The sequence below is a fragment of the Galeopterus variegatus genome, unplaced genomic scaffold, assembly GCF_000696425.1.
Source record: "Galeopterus variegatus unplaced genomic scaffold, G_variegatus-3.0.2 Scaffold720, whole genome shotgun sequence".
Taxonomy (NCBI): Eukaryota; Metazoa; Chordata; class Mammalia; order Dermoptera; family Cynocephalidae; genus Galeopterus; species Galeopterus variegatus.
The window spans coordinates 477,869-502,820 of record NW_007726831.1 but is presented as its reverse complement, the minus strand read 5'-3'; the positions used below and the strand labels follow the sequence as shown (position 1 = coordinate 502,820).

Below are 24,952 nucleotides of genomic sequence, written 5' to 3'. Positions count from 1 at the left end.
GGGAAGAAGATATAACAACTATACTTCCATGAAGTTGTTACAACAAGCAAACGGAAAGGACATTCTTGGGGGGGAGGGGAGAGAGGGAGGAGGGAGGGAGGTGTCGGTGATGGGCCATAATAATCATATATAGTGTATATTGACAAAATAAAAAAAAAAAACATAGTAGAAGCCTTTGTGATTTTCATACTTAGCTTTAAATTGTCAATTAATCACTATAGCCTTTCTTTTTAACATTTTACCTGTGTCCATTATGTCTAGTATGATCTGCCTAATTCCACAGTCTTTATAGTAATTATACCCCTCATTTTTCTCAAATGCCTGATATCATCATCACACTTATTAGTTCATTTCCTTTTTTTAGAAATCCTCCCCAATTTACCACAGTAGAAGTTTTAAAAATTTCACTGCTAACTTGTTTCAGGGTATTATGTGTGCTCTACTTACCATAAGTGATGGAATTCTCACTGTCAGCTGCATAGTTAAACATCCCATTTTAGTATCTGTATTCTCTAACCATTCCTGGTCCCAACTGTCAAAGGTGAGGATCTCTAAGAAGCAGACTCTAACATGAAAATTAGTGTGTAGAAAAATCCTTAGGGAGTGCTCTTGGCACCAACACCTGTAAGAAGGAAGAGAAGGAAGCAGTGTTTGACAGAAGGAAGGCAGTGGGGTGATGCAGTGTCAACAAAAGCCTCATACAGTTGAATAGGGAGATCTGAAGCTGGGATGTCCCTACAAAGTTGTCTGGAGTTGGGTCAAAGAAGGCGGGCCTTTATACCCTTGTGTTGATCAGTGAGAGTGACTTTGAGCAAGCTAATTCTTTCAACTGAGGCAATTTTTGAAGAGGGCTGGTACATTAGTGCTGTTTGTTAGCACCACTCATAGCAGATGGGGGATTAAATCCTTCAGTCCTGAAGGGGGATCCAGTCAGTCTATCACAGCATCCCACTCTGTAGAGCCAAAAGGATTTTCTGACTGATGACGTGAGGTGTGTGAGGCAAATTGAGGCATCAGGATGACTCCAAGGACTTTGGTCTGAGCACTTAGAAGGATGAAGTTGCTGTTAACTGAGATGGACAAGGCTATAAGTGAAGCTTTTTTGAGGGGGATTTCAGGATTTTAGTTTGGGTCATGTGTGTGAGATGTCAATTAAACTTCCAAGTAGATACGTCAAGTTGACAGTTGGATATATATGTCTGTCAAAGATTCAAGGAAATTTTATTAATAACTGCCAGTATTTTCTACTGCACTTTCCAAGTTCTTGTGTTGTTATTTTGTTTTTGTCTTCTAGTGACCTCTGAAAATATTTTCACTCAACTCAGCACAAATACATGGTTGTTCTATTTATCAAAATCTTGGAAATCTAAGAATAACTTTTTTTTGTTTTTTCTACATTTGAGTGGCAAGTCAAATACATACCCATTCCTGTGGAATAATAAACTGTTTTGCATACTGTTTTCTTTTTCACGCATATGTATTTATGACTATTTCTAGACTGTTTCTCTTCATTTCAGCTATAGTATACTCTCATAGATTCTATGATTTAGTTATTCTTCATGGACTCATCCTTGACCATAATCAACAGCAAAAACCTACCTATGCCTACTGTTTAAAAACACTCAATATGAGTTCACTGGATTTAGATGTTTCTCAATCACTCAGAACTACAAATTTTTATATTTTTAGGTGGGACATTTATAGATATTTTCAAAGATTAATGATATTCTTGGTTAATATTGTTTTCCCAATTATGCAGATTTACTTTGAATGTTTAGAATCAAAACAGGTGTTAACATATTTTCATCTTAAATATTCTTTGTTATTATAGGAGCTCATATAAAATACATTAGCTTTAGAATGTGTTTTTATTATGGGTTTTAAACACTACTTTTGTTGGGCTATTTAGAATAAGATAGCAAAGCTTTCAGTCATTTAAACATCTTAATATCAATCTAGATTTTTATTTGTGTATTGAATAGAAGTTTATCACATGGATTTCAAGTAATAAAGAAGAGTAAACTCAAAATAAATATATCACAGAAGGATATATACAAGGAAATAGGTAATCAGATTGAGTTCATGGGCAGAAACAATGACCTACAGTCAATAACCTATCTAGTTCCATATTTATAAAATATATCATTAAAAATATATTTGGCTTTAGGTTCACACAAATTCTTTACTCTTGCCTTCTACCAGTAGCAAAGGAATAAGGGTTCTTATATCCTGAACATTCATGCATATTTCTACTGTTGAGTTTAGCAACAACAATAAAATTCCACAACTTGATAGACAGATTCTAGGATTTTGAAAGATTATAGGCAATAATTTTATACTTAATTTTTTCCTAACAGCTTAAATCCTGTGGCACTCTTTAAGAAATGTGCTTTCAGTGAAACTTCAGGAACACGACTGTGAGTTAAATTTGGAAAAGAAACTATGTCGTTACAAAGGCATGGCTTTTCAAAGTCAATGATAGTGGCTAAATTACACTATAACCATGGTACCTTGAGCACCTGTTCAGAGCTATTTCCAATGTACCTCATGCACAAAATTCAAGCTTTCAATTTGACATTTATTTTTTATTGTGGATATTGATTTCCTAGGAAAAAAATTAAATGTGCTGCTGTGGTATTGATTATTTTATTGACCAAATAAACCCTAATTGATGAAGAAGGCTTGGGTACTACTCTTTAGTTTTATATTGCTACAAATTTATTTTAATAAAGCTTCTTCAGTGATGGCTGATTGCAACTACATATTTTAATAAACAGAACTACTAATGTACAAACAGTTATTACAGATTTATCTGGTTTATAAGCCTGCCTTGGCCCCAGTAAAGCCTTCACTATATTTTATAGTACTTCGAGAGGAACTTTATAATTAAGCTCATGTTTAAGTGAGAAGAGGAATGATAATTGAATGCAGTTCCTCTAATCCTTCAATTTTTGCTGACTGCATTGAAAACTACAGAAGCTAAAGGAAGTTAGAAGATACATTGATGACTAAGTTATAAATGATACTTTTTGTTAAATATTTTTTTTAATGTAATATCTTGGTAGAGTTTAAAATCATTTTCTTCCCACCCAAGATTTTGAAAACTCAGAATCTGTTACCTTTCTCTTCAAAATTTCTTATCCTTACATTCATTTAATATTAGCTTAGTTAATTTTTCTTGTGTATTGAATATCATCAGCAACTTGAATATTATTTTACTTTGATGTGCTAAATTCACCATTGTTGGCTACAAACAAAATTAATCTAGTGGGAATGCATTTTTGATAGTGGGATAATAGTAGTCACTAAATGGAGACAGAGTGAATTCCCTTATGATTGTCCTACTCTCCACTGACAGTATCCATTGGAATAATAAAAAAAAAAAAAAACTTAATGAAAAAATGATTTGTTAGCCTATGCAACCCTTGACTGTTGCCTTTTATTTTATCTCCTCCAAAACTATATTAAATGCAGAAGTAGCGATAGGGCATAGAAGCAACAAAATAAAGTATATATTGGTTTTACATATTTTAAGCAACAGTCTGAATGTGACAATCATGGTAAATTGCATTGTTGTCATCAACTATATTTCAGACTTTGCATTGTAAAACCAAACATGGTGCACAAAGTAAGCCTTCTTAACTCAAGTAGTCTGCATTGCAAGGACTCCTACTGAATTGCATGTTTCAGGTATATTCATTTCCTTGAATGATACCATTAACCAACAGGATATGTTTAACATTTTTAGAACACTCCAGCCAGCAACAGAATAGACATTTCTGTCAAGTCCACAGGGAACATATAACAAGACAGGCCATTTCCTGGGTTATAAAAAACCTAAAAAAATAAAGGATTTGAAATCATATAAAGTACAAAATCATATAAAGGATTTGAAATCATATAAAGTATAAAATGAAATCAAACTAGAAATCAATAATGAAAAGATAACAAGAAAATTTCCAAACACAGATTACATAACCCACTTCTCAATATTGTATAGGTCAAAGAAGAAGTCTCAGGAGAAGTAAAAAAAAAAAAAAACTGAATGAAATAAAAATGTAAGATCTCAAAATTTGTAAGACAGAGTTAATGTAGTGCTGAGAATGAACTTTATAGCACTAAATACTTGCATTGCAAAAGAGAAAAAGTCTTATACCAACAATTCAAGCACCCACCTCAAGAAACTAGAAAAGAGCAAAATAAATCACAAGCAAGCAGAAAGAAAAAGATAATAAATATAAGAGCAGAAGTAAATTAAATTGAAAACACAGGACAATAGAGAAAAGCACTGAAATCAATCACTGGTTCTTAGAAAAGATCAATAAAATTTATAAACCTCTAGCAAGACCAACAACTATTAGATAGAAAAGACAAAACTTACTAATATCAGGAATGAAACAGTAGATATCATTACAGATAGATAAGGTGATACTATGAATAATGAACAAAATTTCTGCAGGATCTGTGTTTGGGAAACTATAAGATGCTGATTGAAAAACAAAATAAAGCCAGAGGCACTATGCTCTCTGACTTCAAACAATATCAAGAATATATTGTAACAAAAACAGCGTAGTACTGGCATAAGAACAGACATGTGGACCAATGGAAAAGAATAGAGAGCACAGAAATCAACCCATGTATTTACAGCCAACTTATCTTTGACAAGGGCACCAAGAACATACATTGGGGAAAAGACTGTCTTTTCAATAAATGGTCTTGGGAAAACAGGATATCCACTTGTTGAAGAAGAAAACTTGATCTGTCCCTCCCACCATATACTGAAATCAACTCAAAATGGACTAGAGACTTAAATATAAGGCCTGAAACCTTAAAACTCGTAGAAGAAAACATAAGGGAAATGCTCCAGGACTTAGGACTGGGCAATGACTTTATGAATAACACCCCCAAAGCATAGGCAACAAAATAAAAAGTAAACTAATGGGATTATATCAAACTAAAAAAGCTTCTGCACAGCAAAGGAAACAATCGACAGTGTGAAAACACATCCTACAAAATGGGAGAAAATATTTGCAAGCTATGCATCCAATAAGGGATAAATATCCAGAATATACAAAGAGCTCAGACAACTTTACAGCAAAAAAACAAATAATCCAATTTAAAAATGGGCAAAGGAGCAGAATAGACATTTCTCAAAGGAAGACATACAACCGGCCAACAGGTATATGAAAAAATGCCCAACTTCACTAATCAGGGAAATGCAACTCAAAACCACTTTGAGATATCACCTCACCCTAATCATACTGGCTATTATAAAAAAGACAAAGAATAACAAATGCTGGTGAGGATGTGGAGGAGGAGGAAACCTTCTGCACTGTTGGTGGGACTGTAAATTAGTGCAGTCTTTATGGAGAACAGTATGGAGGTTTCTTAAACAACTACAGGTAGAACTTCCATATGATCCAGCAATCCTACTACTAGGGATATATCCAGAGGATTGGAAAACATCAGGTCGAAGGGATACTTGCACTCTCATGGTTATTGCAGCTCTATTTACAATAGCCAGGTGATGGAACCAGCCTAAATGTCCATCAATGGATGACTGGATAAGGAAATTGTGGTATATATACACAATGGAATACTACTCAGCCATAAAAAGAACAACATTCTACCATTTGCAGCAATGTAGTTGAGCCTGGAGAAAATTATTCTAAGTAAAACAACCCAGGTACAGAAAGAGAAATACTGCATGTTCTCCTTCTTAACCAGGAATTGAATCCATAAATAAACAAATAAACAATAAAGAGATACACAGAGAGAGAAAGAAAGAAACAACAACCACAGTAATATGTTGAAGTTTTCTAAAACTAGAGGTAGAAAAGGGGAGGAGGGGGATGGAGGGGGACTAATGAGGAATTGGTCAATGGACACAAAGAATAATTGTGTATTGTAATGATGAATAAGCTAACTATACTGATTTAACCATCACAAATTGTACATAATTATTATTATTATTTTTTTGTCTTTTTTCGTGTCTGGCAACGGATCGCAACCCTCAGTGTCGCGCCTGCACTGGACCGGGACCGGCAACGGGATTGCAACCCTCGGTGCTGCTCCCGCACCTCGCTCAGCCAGTGAGCGGGAACCGGTCTGCATGTGGGATCCGAACCCTCGGCGGGAGCGCCGCCACGCTCTCAAGCGGCGCACTACAGCAGTGCGCCACCGGGCTGGCCCTACATAATTATTGAAAATCAATGTTGTACCCCACATGTATATAGAATAAATTATCTAAAAACAAACAAACAAAAAAAATACAAAATCAAAGAGGATCTGAGTAAATGGAGATATATGTCATGTTCATGGATTGGAAGACTGACTATACATAATAAAGATACCAATTCTCCTCAAATTGATCTATATATTTAACACAACTAAGTCTATAGTAATTACAAACAAAACAAATTAAAACACCAACGCACAGACACTATGTTTAACAGTGAGTGCTCTCCTTATTGCCATATCTAATGGATCTTTTTTCAGTTTTTTCCTTAATTTACTTTCACCTAATGATTAAATTAACTGCTACAATCATAGCAAACAAGTGTAGTTTCTGGAATGAACTGTTTGTTTTCTCAGAACTTCTATTTAGTTTCATTTTTTTCCCAATTACTGACTTAGGTTTCATTCATTCATTTATCAATCAAATGTTTTCTCTTTGCAGACATTCTCCTGTGTAGTGAAAGATTTGTAATACTCGTCTTAAGTTCCTCACTGTGCTGTAATTTATGTATTGGTTTGAGAGTAATGAAAAATTCATTTACATATTTGGTCTTATTTGCTTCTAAATATAGCAAGTACTTCTACTATTTTTTTCACATAATTAAGGCCAGTGGGTTATGAATGTAACTGACAAATGAGTGTAATTCAATTCTTTATTAGAGAGTTATGCATTGAATAAGTCACTGTGAACTATACAGTTTGAAATGCTTTGAAAATATTTACTAGTTTGTGTTTTCTTGGAGCTTAATATATGATATGGGCCAAAGTTTCAGGATTTTTTTTCCTGACTTTGATAGAAATAAACAATAAACATTATATGAAGAATGCTTTGAGCATTTATGCATCTGGACAAACATAGTTTTTATGGTATAGTTGCCCCCCAAAGCCAGGTTCTGCCTCATATGACTTCATTTGAGCAAAAAATTCGAATGAATAAAAAAAATACTTAAGTAAGTTTATATTATTTTTCATTCTTGTGAATATTTAAGAATATTAAACCCATGTTTATCATAGGATATAAATTAGGGCCTTATGTCTTTTACAGTCTAGAATGTGTGAATTTATAAACTTTTGATGTTTTAAGATTCTTTATACTACTTTAATCAAGTTACAGCAGAAATGATTGACAAAACCATAAAATGATTTTCTCTAAAGCTAAAATTATTCTCTAATTGGAAGACTCATCAAAATAGCATGCTGATCTCTCAGTATTATTTGTCATTTCAACTAGGCAAGGTCATTTGCATTAAACAAGGGAAAGCAGAATCATCTTCAAATCAAACTCTTAAATTTATTCAATAGAAATACATATGAGAAAAAATACCATAATATTATTCAACTAGTATTTTGTCTTTTAGGATATTAAAAATGCATTTATTTATTTATTTATTTTCCTTCCTTGCCTATACATTTTTGCTGCAGTTATACTGGTTTTGTTTTACATTTTCTGGATCTGTTGTTTACTTAGAATGGCACATTATAGGGTGTAGTAAGAGCCATCATTCATATTTCATGCCTACTGGGAAGTAGCTTTGAATACCTCTTTAAGGTCTTATTCAGTTTCACATCTTTCCAGTTTTATTCGTGAGCGACAGATATTTACTTTTGACAGTGGGATAAGAAGATCTCCCAGCTATCGTTTTTAGCTGTAGTTAGATAAAACTACTTAGCAATGTTTTAAAGGAGACTATATTTGTCTGTTTCTGTTGCTTATAACAGAATATCTGAAACTGGGTAATTTATAAAGAAATGAAATTTATTTCTTATCATTTTGGAGGCTGGGAAGTCCAAAGTTCAGGGAACACATCTGAAGAGGGCCTTCCTCTTGGTGGGAACTCTACAGAGTCCCATGGCGATCAGCATATCACATGGCAAGAACGGGCTGAACAAAAGACAGCTAACCTGTTCATTCACTCTCCTTATAAAGCCGTCAGAACCCATACCCATGACCACCCATTAAATCATTTACTCATTAATCCATGAATGGATCAATCCATTCACTAGGGCATGGTACTTAGATGCAATCTAATCAGGCTCCACCTTTCAAATACCTTAATCAGATTTCACACCCTCCTAACACTGTTACAGTGGGCATCAAGCTTCAATACATGAACTTTTGAGGGACACACTTGACCCATAGCACTGACCATGGCCATAATATTGATTAAGCAATAGCAATGAATTGAAATGAAACACATTTTGTGAAATAAACCAGATTGTGATTTGTTTATTATATTGTGCACTGTTTCTAATATTTGAATTTCTAATACAATGATAAGAATAAAGAAGGAAAAATAAATACAAAACATCAGTAACACCCAGAGCTTCCTTGCTCCACGTTACTTTTGCAAATGCACAATCAAATACCTGAATCTTTATGTACTAACTTAAGGGACTCATATCTATAACTAAAGAAACTTAATTCTCAGTTGAAACTTTCAAAGAAACCTGTAAGACCTTTCAGTGGGTTTGAAAAAAATGGTTATACAAGTTTGTTTACTTTTCCGAAACATTTGAAAAAGCCACTTGCCTGTATTCATTTAGAAGGTCTTGCTGCACATTTAACAACCTTTGGAACTTCATATCGTGAAGTTTAAAATATATGGTTCTTTTAATAGATAACTAATTTTTCATCATTATCACGACACAATCTCAGCTACCATCCTCTTTGAAAAGCTACCAAGGCAAATTTAATTATAATATTCTACACTTGAATAATTTGAGATTGCTTGTGTTGTGGCAACATGAATATATATAAATGATAGATTCTACAGATAATGCATTATTTTAATTTAATTTTCAATACCAAACAATATAAATATTTTTAAAAGAAATTTACAGTTAGTATTTTTCTAATAATCTGTCACAATAAATTATTTTCCAAACTCTAAAAACAATATATACATATGTAAGTTCATATACAAACACATGTAAGCATAAATGTACACTTTATATGCACATGATAAAAAGCATATGAAATTATAAATTAAAAATTTTAAGCTTCTCTATCATTCATCACTACAAAGATCCTTAGCTCCTTTCCTCAAAGGGGTGGTTGTTAATATTATCTGTACACACCTGTAATGGAGAACATTACCTACCAGCATGTGAAACTGCTTCTTTTTCTTCTTTTTAAGTTTTTACTCTGTTCTGTTAAATGGATACACATAAGCCTTTAATCATTACAAGTTGTTAGACATGTGTGTTGATTTTTGCTCTTAAAATCATTACAAAATTAAATGGCATTATATATACTTCTTTTCATATTTTTTGAATAGGACTATGAGGTAATTTCCCAGCAAAAAATTGCTGGGTCAATTTTTGGAATTTTAATTTTCTTGGATATTGAAAAACTGTCCCCCCAAAATGTTTAACTTATTTAGATACTCACCAACAGTTTGAAAGTTGACTGTTTTCCCACATTTTAACCAAATTAGGTTGATTTAACTTTATAAATTTCACCAATATGATAATTGAAAAGTGTTATTTGCATTTCTTTAATTAGAAGTTCAATATACTTTTATATTTTTAGCTATTTGTGTTTATCATTCTTTCAACTGCCTGATTATGAACTTTGCAATTTTTTCTATCTTATAGCTTATCTCTTTTACACACCCCCCACCGCACACACACCACGTATATTTGAAACTGCTCAAACATTTAGAACAAGTTTAAGTGTTAGGGTTGTTATTAGGAGTTGTTTAGTTTTTCTAAATTTTTGTGAAATTATTATCGTGCTTTTTCATTAAGCATGATGCTTTCCTTGGTTTACAATATAGATATAAACAATTATTTTTAAAAATCAGGACTGAATATTATTTTATGTGTTTTTAATGTAGCATAGTAATCATAATTTTTTCCTTAAATCTACTTAAATTACATATGTACGTGTATTACTAAAATTTCCAAGTTTGAATCACTCTTGTATTCCTGTCTTTATTCATTCATACCATAAATACTAATTGTGTGCCTAAAATGTGGCAGGCAATTTCCCAGGTGCTAGAGATTCAGAAATAAACAAAACATATATAATCCTTACCCCAAAGTTATGTAATTTTAATATATCAATATTTTATCTTTTCTGACACTTCATTTCTTACCTAAGAATTGATACTAATAAATTATACTCATTTGAATTTTCTTATCAGTACTATTCTGACATTATAAAATATGTTCAAACATTACCTTAATTACTGCTCTGGATAATTTTAAATTGCATTGAAATTAACTTCTTGGTTTGAAATCGCTTACAAGGATACCACCTGTGTCTTTTAATTTTTAGTCAGGTATTTTCTCAATATTTTTGAAGCAATTTACATGCACTTATTGACTTCTTCAGATTTTCCATCTCTTCTGAGATCAATTTTGGTAATTTATGTTATTGCTAGAGTGCAATACATTTAATCCTGACTTTCAAAGAATTTTACACAAGTTTTTATAAAGAACTTTGATGTATGTCTTTTAATTTCCTTTCTATCTTTTTTTCCCCCTCATTTTTAATTTTGCTAACAGGGCATTTTATCCTTTTTCATATGTTAATCTAGTATGATTTTAATATCATTTAAAAATACATAAAAGAACTAGTTTTAGATTTTAAAATACTATTATTGATTTGTCTTTAAAAGTTTTGTTCTTTTTTATTTCCATGGCTATATTTTATTATTTTTTCTAAAACTTTTAATGCTGAAAATGTAAAACTTTTAAAAATATCACTTCTTATTTAGGGTTATGAGTTAAAGAGTACGGATTTTCTCACTAAGAATAGGTTTAGCATTATTCATTTAAAAAAGTATATATCTTTAATCATTGTTATCTCTATATTCTGCAGTATTGACTTGTGTTTTTCCTTAATCTAGAGGATGTATAACAGTGTTCTGTTTATATTTAACAAAATATTTTCAGATAATTTTAGATTTTTTTCCAACTTAATTTTAAATAGTATACTATTGTGGTCAGAAAATATGGCTTTGTCTTTTTTTTACATTCTGAAATTCATTAGAATTTTCTTTGTGATTTAACATGGGCTCAGTTTTAATAGTTGCCTTATAGTCACTTAAAATATTTTGTTATATCAGGTTCTATAGAATATTATATGGCTATAGCAGCTGCTAGTAATGCCCCGCCCATATCCCTCAGACCCTATAATTTCCATATACTCCTTTGAACTTCCAACTCCAGTGACTGCTTCTCTCTGCCACAAAGTTCTTTCTGAAATCTTATTAGTCTGTTCTGTTCCCATGCAGCAGGCCAGAAAGTTCTGGTGAATTAACACATGCCTAGCAACTCCCAACCAATGATTGCTGGGATATGATATATAAATACCCCAGCTACCTCCCCACTTGGGTGAGAAAATTTGTCATTTTATATCATTTGTCATAGAGTTTCCATATAATAATCTGTGGTAGGTAGCTTAATTATGTACCCTTTATCAAATACTGTTCCTCCCTGTAGAACTTCTCTCCTCCCCTACTTGTGTTCCTTATCCTCTCTCATAAGCAAATTTCTCTGGGATTCTGTCTTTAGTACTTGCTTCTGAGGGAATTCAAAATAAGACAATGCCAATCTTACTAGTACATTTTTTATGATAAACCATATGGTTAACTAGTCTCAAAGATTATGTAATTTCTTCATTTACTCAAAATAAATTTGTAATTTATTCATTCATAGTGGGTTAAAGTCGGTTTCCAATTCTTGTTTTCCTTAATACTGTTCTTATAATTTATGTTACATATTTTTGCCATTTTGTTCTTAAGAACCCAAATATTAATCACAAAGTTTTACTATTAGTGTAGATGGTGATCTTTATTATTATAGCATGCCCCCTTATTTTTTCTTTAAGAATTCTACATTGCCTAAAATTAATACCATGGCAGAACTGAGTTCATACTTCTACTTTTAAATCATTTAAAATGATTAGATACAGTATATATTCACTAGTGTTATCTATTCAGCCTTTTATTTCTAATATCAACTTATCCCATTTCTATTTATTGATATACGAATATTGATCTTAATTCTTTCATCCTACTTTATATTATGTTTTATGTTCATTGTTTCATTTGTTTTCTCTCTTCTGCTGTGGGAATTGAGTGAGTGCAGGTTTATTTGTTCTAGTGTTTAGCTTTATAACCCTAGATGACAGATGATGAATTTTGAAGCATGGAAAGAACCTCTCTAAGTTGACAAGGGGTGAAAATCCTTCCATGAAGAAAGATTATTGCATGCCCTTGCACAGGAAGCAAATGTTGTTCTAGAGAGAGTGAGAGCAAGTATAGCCCTAATTAAACACCAATCCTTTCTCTGTTACCATCTCTCTGGGGGTGGGGGGTTGAGAATTACTTAAAAACACCATAACGAGGTTCCTGTAGTTCAGGCATTTAAATTCTTTGTGATTTGAAATACCTTATGATATCAAATACCCCACTTTTCCAACCCTTTAAAATCGTGCATTAAGTTAATTCACATGCAAGTACTTCTCTTCCAATTCTGGAATCTGCTAAAGCTTTCCTTTTTGATGATTCTTACTTTTACTATGTGATGGAAGTGGGGTCATGCAGCCTTAATAATCATTGGCATGGTGTTTGCAAAGTGACTTGTCAGTGGATTTTCCAGGTAATTATATTTAAAAATGGACTAATGATATCTGATACACAGTAAGTATTTAGTATGTAAAAAACACTGGTCCATATTATTTATATATAGTAACTTATTTAGCTTTCATGAGTTAAATGAAGATTATATTACTTCATTATATTGTGTGCAACTATGAGTTGTATATTAGAACCACTATAAATTTACATCTGAAAAAACTGAGTAGCAGGAGGCTATATACCCAGCCTAGGTTCTCATATTCTTTGAATAATAGATCCAGAAACTGAATTCATAATTCATGATACTTGGCTTCTGAATGTACACTCTACCAGGACAGTGCACATTCTCAGACAGATATCATCTTTTAAGAATACTTATCTGGGATACTAAGATGGATTAAACACATTTCACCCTAGTTCTCCCCAGTTATTACACCTAAAACCTAGATAAGACAAATGAAACAAACAGGAGAAGACTGTGAAAAGTAAAGAAAAGAAGGCAGACTCATCTGGGGACTTGAGATTCAAGGAAGGACACAGAATCGAGTCCCATGGAGAGTTTTTTCACCTTCTATACATCCCAATTTGAGTCAGGAGAAGTCCTTAACCAAGAAATGCCAACAGGTGAAGAACAAAACCAAAAAAAAAAAAAAAATGGGGGAAAAAAACCCAGAATAAATCTATTCTCTCTGGCCAGGGGACTGGGAAGGTAATGTTTTTCTTTTTTTTTTTTTTTTCCTTTTTGTCTTTTTTACTGACCGGTAATGGGATCGCAACCTTTGGTGTCACGCCCGTACCGGAGACCGGCAACGGGATCGCAACCCTCGGTGTTGCGCCCGCACCGCGCTCAGCCAGTGAGCGGGAACTGGTCTCCACATGGGATCCGAACCCTCAGTGGGAGTGCCGCCACGCTCCCAAGTGGTGCACTGTTCAGTGCGCCACCGGGCCGGCCCGAAGGTAATGGTTTTCAATCAGGGGCAATTTCATCCCCCAGGAGACATTCAGCAATGTCTGGAGACATTTGAGGTTGTCACTGGGTAGGGGACCGTCTATGGGCATCTACTGACTAAAGGTCAGGAAAGTTGCTCAACATCTTAAAATGAACAGGGCAGACCATCATGACAAAGAATTATTCAACCCCAGGTTGAAAAATGCTGTTGTAACTGGTCCAAGCAGGCATCAGCAAACTATGGCCCCATTGACCAAATCAAGCCTGCCACCTGTTTTTGTAAATAATGTTTCATCATAATTTTGCTTATATATAACATATGTGATGTGTGGGGGTGGGGGGGCTAAGGATTATTTTTGTTCAAAATAATGAAGGGATTAGCACTTAAGCAGAATCTTAATGTAATATACACCATGCTGAAAAGGAATCAAGTCTCTATTTTTGGCTGCACTAATTTCCTTTGGATCTGATGTTGTTGTTTCCCTAATCGACATACTCTGGAGGAATGACACTCTGCTATAAGCCTTGAGTGTCCTGTTATACTTTTCTACTCAGCTGTTTCTCTTTGCTTTTACAGATGTACTACGAAAGTATGAGAGAAACACCAATAGATCATCTCTATAAGTAAATATTACCAAAGAAGATATTCTGTTGGCAGAGAAAATGAAACTAAATTTTGAAGCTGTTATTTTCATTGGATTATTACTTACTCATTCATGCTTTCACTGCAATTTCTCCATAATGTTCTCTAATAATGCTTAATATATGTGTGAACTGGTGATCCATTGTGAGTTTTCCAATAAAGTATATTTGCATAATTTATAATAATTCTCTCCTCAAGATACATATTAATTACAAAGGACAAAATAGTAACTACAGTGGAGAAACCCAACCAGCCCACCTTAACCAAGTGATCAAGTTTCATATCATCAGTAAGAACACATACTCACATTATGAACCCCTTGACATGATGTACTGATAAAAACTTACCTTCATTTCTGTGGTCTTCTCAGCAAAAAAATGTATAACTTGAATTTATCATGAGGAAACATCACACAAATTTTAATTGAGGGACACTGAACAAAATAATTGGCCAGTACTTTTCAAAAGTGTCAGGGTTAGGACACTTCCCCAGGTTGGAAGACATGACACCTAAATGCAGTGTGGGATCCTGAAAGTTAAGGACAGTAATGTGATAATTGACAATATCTGAATGAGTTTTACAGATTTATTAGTAGTATTCAATCATTAAAGATTTCCTAGTTCTGGCAATAGTACTATGGTTATGTAAGGTGATGATATTTGTGCAAATTGAATAAAGATAAAAGAACTCTGTGTACTATTATTGAAACTTTTTGTTTATATTTATTGCTTTCTATTTCACTAAGTCTAGCACAAATTAGCTGTTCCATAAAAGCTTGAATTAACAAATATGATTACATTAGTTTAATCTTAAATTTTTGGTCCATAATGTCTTTTAAGTGTTTATTTCCTAATACTAGATCATACCTTCATCTCCAAAACAGCCAATTATTTTCTCTTTTTGTATATAAACTTGCAAAATTCTAATGTCCAACTGTTTTCACTTTTCTTTTCTTTTTTTTTTTGTGTGTGACCATTGAGGGGATCGCAACCCTTGGCTTGGTGTCGCCCGCACCATGCTCAGCCAGTGAGCACACCGGCCATCCCTATATAGGATCCGAACCCGCGGTGGGAGCACCGCTGCGCACCCAAGCACCACACTCTCCTGAGTGCGCCACAGGGCTGGTCCTTCACTTTTATTTTCAAAGACTCTAATGATATTTTACATCTTCTCCTAGAAGACATGGCACTGAAACCTCTCTAGGATAAGAAAACTATCCACTGTACAGATAACACCAGCAGAACTCTAAGGGCTTGATTTAAAATGCTAATGTATTATTCATATTTAGGATTGGACTCATGAACCTGTGTCAGTAAGTGGAATTTCATATACATACATATATGTGTGTGTGTGTGTGTGTGTGTGTGTGTGTGTGTGTGTGTGTGTGTAGAAAAAAAAATATATATATATCTTAGCTTTTTAATTTTGTTTTAGTTTTGTTTGGTTCATCTGTATTGAAACCTTTTGAAGAAAGAACTCAGAAAAGTAATTCTGACTCATTTTTAAAGCTGTCATATTGTTTGATCTTTCCACATCTCTACTCACCCAAAAGATACTTATACTATACTAGAGATACAAGATATAAGTAATTCCATGAGCCTCACATGGAAATCTCCACTGTGTTCATGAATTGTATAATAATTGAAAGAAATACAAATTATTTAGTATTTTTTTTCCTTTATTTTTTCTTACAAATTTTATTTTATTTTGTCAATATACAATGTGGTCGATTACTGTGGCCAATTACTGAAACCTCCCTCCCTCCTCCCTCACCCCCTCCCTCCAAACAATGTCCTTTTTGTTCACTTGTATCAACCTCAAGAAATTGTAATTGTTATGTCTTCTTCCTTCCCCCCACTCTGTTTTTAGTGTATTTATTTACGTGATATTTCTCTTTCTGTGCCTGACTCGTTTCACTTAATATAATTCTCTCTACGTCCATCCATGTACTTGCAAACGGCGGTATTTCATTCTTTTTTATAGCTGAGTAGAATTCCACTGTGTAGATATACCACATTTTCTGTATCCACTCATCGGATGATGGACACTTGGGCTGGTTCCAACTCTTGGGTATTGTAAAGAGTGCTGTGATGAACGTTGGGAACAGGTATACCTTTGACTTGATGATTCCCATTCCTCTGGGTATATTTCCAGCAATGGGATAGCTGGGTCATATGGTAGATATATCTGCAATTGTTTGAGGAACCTCCAGACCATTTCACATAAAAGCTGCACTATTTTGCAGTCCCACCAACAGTGTATGAGAGTTCCTTTTTTTCCACAACCTTGCCAGCATTTATCATTCACAGTCTTTTGGATATTAGCAATCCTAACTGGGATGAGATGGTATCTCAGTGTGGTTTTGATTTGCATTTCTTGAATGCTGAGTGATGTTGAGCATTATTTCATGTGTCTGTTGGCCTTTCGTATATATTCCTTTGAGAAATGCCTATTTAGCTCTTTTGCCCAATTTTTAATTGGGTTGCTTGTTATTTTCTTATAAAGTTCTTTCAATTCCTTCTATTTCTGGATATTAATCCTTTGTCAGATGTATATTTTGAGAATATTTTCTACCATTCTGTTGGTTTTCTTTTAACACTGTTAATTGTTTCTTTCACTGTGAAGAAGTTTTTAGTTTGATATAATCCCATTTGTTTATTTTTCCCTTGGTTGCCCATGCTTTTGGAGTCGTATTCATGAAGTCTGTGTCCATTCCTACTTCCTGAAGTGTCTCTCCTATGTTTTCTTTAAGAAGTTTTATTGTTTCAGGGTGTACATTTAATTATTTATTCCATTTTGAGTTGATTTTAGTATATGGTGAGAGGTATGGGTCTAGTTTCATTCTCCTGCATATTGATATCCAGTTATCCCAGCACCATTTGCTGAAGAGGCAGTTTCTTCACCAGGGTATAGGCTTGATGCCTTTGTCAAAGATCAGATGGCTGTAGGTGTGTGGGTTGATTTATGAATTCTCTATGCTATTCCATTGATCAGTGTGTCTGTTTTTATGCCAGTACCATGCTGTTTTGGTTATTATAGCTTTGTAGTATATTTAAAGGTCTGGTAGTGTTATGCCTCCAGCTTTATTTTTTTTGCTCAGAATTACTTTGGCTATGTGTGGTCATTTGTTATTCCATATAAATGTCTGGATAGTTTTTTCCATTTCTGAGAAAAATGTCATTGAAATTTTGATGGGGATTGCACTGAATTTGTATATCACTTTGGGTAGTATGGGCATTTTCTCGATGTTGGTTCTTCCAATCCAAGAGCGGGTGATATCTTTCCATCTTCTTCTGTCCTCTTTAATTTCCTTCACCCGTGGTTTGTAGTTCTCATTACAGAGATTTTTTCACATCCTTGGTTAACTCAATTCCTAAGTATCTTATTTTTAGGTGGATATTGTAAATGGGCAAGCTTTCTTAATTTCTCTTTCTGCATGTTCACTATTGGAGGATAGAAATGCTACTGATTTTTGTTTGTTGATTTTGTATCCTGCAACTTTTCTGAAATCATTTATCAACTACAAGATTTTTGTTGTTGAGGCTTTAGACTGTCTGGTGTATAGGACCTTTTCTTCTGCAAAGAGGGACAGTTTCACTTCATCTTTTCCAATATGGAGGCCCTTTATTTCCTTCTCTTCTCTGATTGCTCTGGCTAGTACTTCTGACACTGTTTTGAATAGGAGTGGTGAGAGTGGACATCCTCATTTAGTTCCTGTTCTTATAGGAAAATCTTTCAGCTTTTCCCCATTCAGGATGATATTGGCAGTGGGTTATCTTATATGGCTTTAATTATGTTGAAATAATTTTCATCTATACCTAACTTAGAGAGGGTCTTTGCCATCAATGAATATTGAATTTTATCGAATGCTGTTTCAGCATCTATAGAGATGACCATATGGACCTTGTGTTTGATTTTATTAATATGGTGTATCATTCTTATTGATTTGCATATGTTGAACAAACCTTGCATCTGTGTGATGAATCCCACTTGATCTTAGTGTATAATTTTACGTATGTGGTGCTATAGTCTGTTAACTAGTATTTTATTGAGGATTTTTAGATCTATATTCATCAAGGATATCAGCCTCTAGTTTTCTCTTTTAGTTGTAACTTTACTTGGTTTTGTTATCAGGATGATGCTTGCTTCATAGAATGAGTTTGGGAGATTTGCCTCTGTTTCAATCTTTTGATAAAATTTGTAAAGAATTGATGTCAATTCCTCTTTGAATGTTTGGTAAAATTTTGCTGTGCATCCATCTGGTCCTGGGCTTTTCGTTCTTGGGAGCCTTCTGATAACAGCTTCAATCTCCTTTATTATTATTGGTATGTTCAGATTTTCTACATCTTCTTGGCTCAGTTTTGGTAACTTATGTGTGTCCAGAAACTCATCCATTTCCTCCAGGTTTTCAAATTTGTGGGCATATAGATGTTTATAGTTGTCTTGAATGATTCCTTGTATTTCAGACCTATCAGTTGTAATAACACCTTTTTCATTTCTAATTTTTGTTATTTGGATCTTCCTCTCTTTTTTTTAGTTAGCCATGCTAATAACTTGTCAATTTTATTTATATTTTCAAAAAATTGACTTTTTATTCGTTGATCTTTTGTATTATTTTTTGGGTTTTAATTTCATTAAGTTCTGCTTTGATCTGATCTTAATGATTTCTTTCTGTCTGCTAAATTTGGGTTTGGATTGTTCTTGTTTTTCTAGTTCTTTAAGGTTAAATGTTAATTTGTTCACTTGCCATCTTTCCATTCTTCTGAAGTAAGCATTTAAGGTGATAAATTACCCCCTTAGTACTGCTTTTGCTGTATCCCATAGGTTTTGGTATGATGTATCATTACTCTCATAAGTTTCAATAATTTTTTTGATTTCCTGTTTTATTTCTTACTTGGACCCATATGTCATTAAGTAGAGTGCTGTTTAATTTCCACGTGTTTGTATAGTTTCCAGAATTTCATTTGTTATTGATTTCTAATTTTAATCCATTGTGGTCTGAAAAAATACATAGGATAATTCCAATGTTTCTGAATTTGTTGAGACATGATTTCTGACCTAACATGTGATCTATACTGGAGAAAATTCCATGTGCTGATGAAAAGAATGAATATTCTGAGGTTGTTGGATGGAATGTTCTGTAGATATCTGCCAAGTCCAATTGGTCTAGAGTATTGTTTATATCTTGTGTTTCTCTGCTGATTCTTTGCCTAGATGATCTGTCCAATATTGACAGTGGGGTGTTCAGGTCACCTGCTATTATGGTATTAGTGTCTATTTCCTTCTTTAGGTCTAATAGAGTTTGTTTTATAAATTTGGCTGCTCCAAAATTTAGTGCATATATATTTATGATCATTATGTCTTCCTGATGGATCAATCCTTTTATCATTATGTAGTGGCCCTCATTATCTCTTTTTTTTGGTTTTTACTTTAAAGTCTATTTCATCACATATAAGAGTAGCTATTCCAGCTCATTTTTCATTTCTGTTTGCATGGTAAAACTTTTTCCATCCTTTCACTCTTAGTCTATGTGAGTCCTTATGGGTGAGGTGGTCTCTTGAAGGCAGCGTATAGTTGGGTCCTCCTTTTTAATCCAGTCAGCCAGTCTGTGTCTTTTGATTGGGGAATTTAATCATTTTACATTAATAGTTGTTATTGTAAAGTGTTGATTTCATCTTAACATTTTATTGATTTTTGTTTGGATGTCTTAGTTGTCTTTTGTTCCTTTCTTTCTGATTTACTGTTTGTTTTCTGTATTTGTTGGTTTCTTGGGATGTAGATAGACTTTTGTTTGTTTTCTCTTCATGGATACTATTTTTTTTTATACTAGTGGGTATTGATTTTTCTTTGGTATTTATGGCAGTCGTAGTTGTTTTTCAGGTACCAAACCCAATACTCCCTTGAGAATTTGTAAGCGTGGTTATGTGTAGTGAACTCCCACACTTTTTGTTTGTCTGTGAAATATTCTATTTGCCCTTCATTTCAGAAGGACAGCCTTGTGGGGTAGAGTATTCTTGGCTGGCAATCTCTGTCTTTTAGTATTTTGAATATATCATCCCATTCCTTTCTGGCTTTTAGGGTTTGTGATGAAAAGTCTGATGTTAGTCTGATTGGGACTCCCTTATAGGTGATTTGGCACTTCTCTCTTGCAGCTTTTAAGATTCTCTCCTTGTCTTTGAGTTTTTCCAATTTGACTATAACTTGTCTTGTAGAAGACCTTTTGGGGTTTTATATGTTTGGGGATCTTTGAGCTTCCTGAATCTGGAGATTTGTGTCTTTTCCCATACCTGGGAAGTTTTCTTCTACTATTTTGTTGAATATGTTTTCAAAACAATCTCCTTTTTTCTCCCCATCTGGAATACCCATGCCTGGGATATTTGAGTGTTTGAGGTTGTGTGATATCTCTCTTAGATTTTCTTCAATGCTTTTAATTCTTTTTTTTTTTTCTTTCATCTGCCTGTGTTATTTCAAACAGCCAATCTTCAAGGTCAGAAGTTCTCTCTTCTACTTCTGCAAGCCTGCTGGTTAAACTCTCTGTTGTGTTTTTTACTTCATTGAATGAATACTTCAGCTCGGCAAGCTCTGCTAAATTCTTTTTCAGGGCATTCATTTCCTTGTACATTTCTTCTTTCAGATCCTCTACACTTCTCCTCATTTCATCATGTTTTCTACTTGAGTTTTCTTGTATCTCATTTAGTTTCCTTAGAATTACCACTCAAAATTCCTTGTCAGATATTTCAAGGGCTTCTTCTTCTATAGGATTTAGAGCTTGAGAGTTATTACACTTTGGTGGTATATTTTCTTGATTTTTCATATTTCTGTTATCTTTCCTTTGATGTTTAGTCATTGTGGCAGGGGGTTTCACAGTACACTGGTTTGGCACTATTGTCTGGTTGGATATTGGTGGGGTTGCCAATTAGGTATTGCTACCTCAGTGTCTTCTCAGCTGGCCACTAGTCCTTTGTGTTTGTGGTTGCCTTTTGTCTTGGGCCTCTCCAGGAAGCTGCCTCTCTGATGAGCATGCACTCGGCCAGGTTGCTGGGTCATGTGTCGGCACCACAGGACATGTGGTCTCCACAGAGCTTCCTCCTCCCCTGATGGATGTCTCCCTGCTCTACATGCACTGGGCCGGGCTGCTGGGTCATGCATCAGCACCACAGGGTGTGTGATCTCTGTGGATCTTCTGCCTCCCCTGCTGGATGAATCCCTGCTCCACACAAATTATTTTGTATTTATAATCTTGATTATATAATGACTATTCTGAAAACATTTAATGATGCCATTGTTTGAAGGTTCCAGTTGAAACAAATTAGTTATAACTTGGTCATCTACAAATTTTGTTATTTGGAAGCAGCCAAGGCTATTGTTATATCAGTATTTTTACTGATATCAGTAAATCCATATTTAGTTAGAAATTAACCTTAAATTGAAATGTATTATTGTCAGCATCAGAACAAAATTTGGCATCATCTCCCTGGAATTAATAACTGTTACATATTATAAGAGTTAAATGTATTATATTATAGATGTTAACAAAGCTTCAGTATTTGAAATGAATTGACTCCCACTCCCACTCCAGAATTGCTGTAAAATGAAAGGACATATATTCAAGATAATCATACTGGATTCTTAGTGAAGTGAGTCTGGGCATCTTGTGATTATAATTAAAATAATGAATCTGGTCTGCTGACAAAGAAAGTTCTTAAATGAAATAAGTTAACTTGCATCAAGAGAAAGCTCCTCATGGTCCAATAGAAACATCTGCAATAAGGTGTACATATGGCTAATATGCAAAAGGCTGAGAATAATAAACTGTGATGAGGATGTGGAGAAAAAAGAATCCCCTTACATTTTTGATAAGACTGAAAAATGGTGTAGCCTGTATGGAAAAACTTTATGGTATGGAGGTTCCTCAGACAATTATAGGTAGATCTACCATGTGACCAAGCTATCCCACTGCAGGGTATAAAACAAAAGGAATGGAGATAATGGGACCGTGCCCTTTTTCTAAGCAAAAACAACAGATGGCCTAAATGGATAAAAGGTGGCGCCCAACAGAGGTTAAGGGGGAGGGCTAAGCATAGAGAGGCAACATGCGTGCACATTTGACCTTTTCAAGGATTGGCCTAAGCTTGGAAATCCCCGCCTGCTAAGCATATAAATATGATCTTTTGTGTTACTATAAATGGAACTGCCTGACAGAACCCCTGCTTTGTGTGTATGTGTTTGTTCCCTATCTGGGAGAGCAGCGGCGTGCTCACCCATCTCTTGGAATCTCTTTTTGCCCCACATCCTGTGGAGGAAAAAGGGCAACCCCTTTGGCCCTAACCCTCTAGGGAAAGGAAAAACCTGTTGGGGTCCCATGCAGCTGCTGGAGACACCCAACAGCTGGTGACCCATGGGAGGATGGCGCCTCATACCACTTAAACTTTTTCCTTTCCACAGGGATGGCCAAAACGCTGCACGATCCTGAAAGATGGATGACGAAGAGGCCCTGACCTACAGTGCAGAGCTTCAGAAAGGACAACATTCAAGACAAATCTGCTATTGGGATGAGTACCAATGGCCTCAAGGTCATATCTTTCCTTTTACTTTCATTTCTTTCTCTGTCCAAACAACCCCAAGCTTTCCCGGTTTCAGCTCCTCTTTTCAGTAAACCTGAATAACTTGAAGATACATGGGGAAGTCCCATAGATCAACTAAAACCTTCATTTCAAGCCTGCCCTATTAATGATAATCCAGGGGGCAACAGACCAGCCCCTTGGTATCCTTGGGAAGCCCAGGATTTAAAAGAACTAAAAAAGGCTCTTGCCGAGGATGGCTCTAATTCTTCATGGGCAGAAACTATCCTTCAGGGACTAGCCCATCAGCCCTGCACCACTCAGGACTGGAAGATGTTATGTAAGGCAGTCCTCTCCCCAAATTTGTTTATTAGGTTCTGTGCCTTTTATAAGGAGGAGTGCCATGCCCAAGCGGAAAGGAATCAAGCAGCCAATCCTGTCATCCCAGTTACCTTTGGCATGTTGTCCGGAACTTCAGATCAATATAATACAGGAATCCAACAGGTGGCAATCCCGCCTCCTTACCAAGACCAAATCAGGGCTGCCACCTTAGCTTCCAGGGCAAAGCTCACAGAGGGCCCCACGGGGCCCCCAATTGCTGGAATAACCCAGAGGCCCAATGAAGACCTCCCTTCCTTTATTGTTAGGGTAGAGCAAAATATACCAAGAAAATTTCCCCCCAGCCCACTCAGAGATCAGTTTGTTAAGATGCTTGTATGGGATGGAATGACCACTGATCATAAGTTGGCTTGTGCAGGCTTAAGGGACTGATCCATGGAGAAGTGGGTTATTGCTTCCAAGGAGGTAGGGAGTCAACATTTTCAAGCCAGGACTTTATCCACAGCCTTGCAGACTCAGACACAAAACTTAACCAGAGCCTTCAAGGTGTTTACTGCCCTGATCCCCTGGGGAAACAATACTTCCCCACCCTTCAAGGACAATCTTTTGGTCGCAGAAGACAGGGTCATTTTAAAAGCCAATGTCCCAAGGCTAAAGGCAAAAAAAAAAAAAAAAATCCCTACTACACCTTGGCCCCAACGTAAAAAAGGATTACATTGGAAAAAGGATTGTAGGTCCAAATTTGACAAAGATGGCAATCCTTTAAACTAAGCCAGGGGCAAACCCTAGCCCCGTCACCCCAATGGGGTCATAAAAGTAATCAGCTAAAAGGGTTCAGGGCTAATTAGACAGTCCCTGTAGTCCCCAGAGTAAGGCCAAAAATGGACATCACCATCGATGTTAAAAGGTTCTGATGCTTAACTGATACAGGGGCAGATCAAACTGTCCTCCACCAAGAGGAAGTGCCTCCTAGCTGGGATGTTGTCCCTGGACCTCAAATCCTCGGGGAAGGAGGTGAAACACCATGTTTTGAAACAAACGGATGGTTAAAACGGAGAGATGCAGATGGCACCACTGGGGAGGTGAAGCCCCTCATTGCTTCCGGACTTAATGCTAATCTTTTAGGACAAGACGTCCTTGGCCAGGCAGATGCTTACATCACCACCAATCATAAAGGCTTTTATGATGAGCTTTTAGATAAGGAAGAATACCAACAACAGTTCAACACTCGCTGTCACCTTAGTTATAAAATGTGAGGTCAACAACCCCTCCCCAGAATCAGGGTTCACCCCCAATACTAGAGGCCACTGCTCCACTGGTCCCCTAGATTAAATGGAGAGACCGACCTCCAATATGGGTGCAGCAGTGGCCACTCCCTTCTCACAAACTACAGGCTTTAAGAGATATTATCCAAGAACAACTTAAGTTGGGACACATTCAACCCTCTGTCAGCCCTTGGAACACGCCCATTTTTGTAATAAAAAAGGCTTCAGGAAAATGGAGAATGCTACAAGATCTTAGAGAGATAAACCGAAGGATGATTATTATGGGGACTCCTTTCCAGGGCTTACCTTGGGCCCGTGCCATCCCCAGCCACTTGCATCTCATGATCACTGATCTCAAGGACTGCTTT

General features: G+C 35.3%; 1 pseudogene; it reads left to right on the top strand.

Annotated features, from left to right (window-relative positions):
• LOC103589752 overlaps nucleotides 1-24,575 on the top strand; it is a 38,380-nt pseudogene extending 13,805 nt beyond the window's left edge.
• Nucleotides 24,576-24,952: the final 377 nt, after the last annotated feature.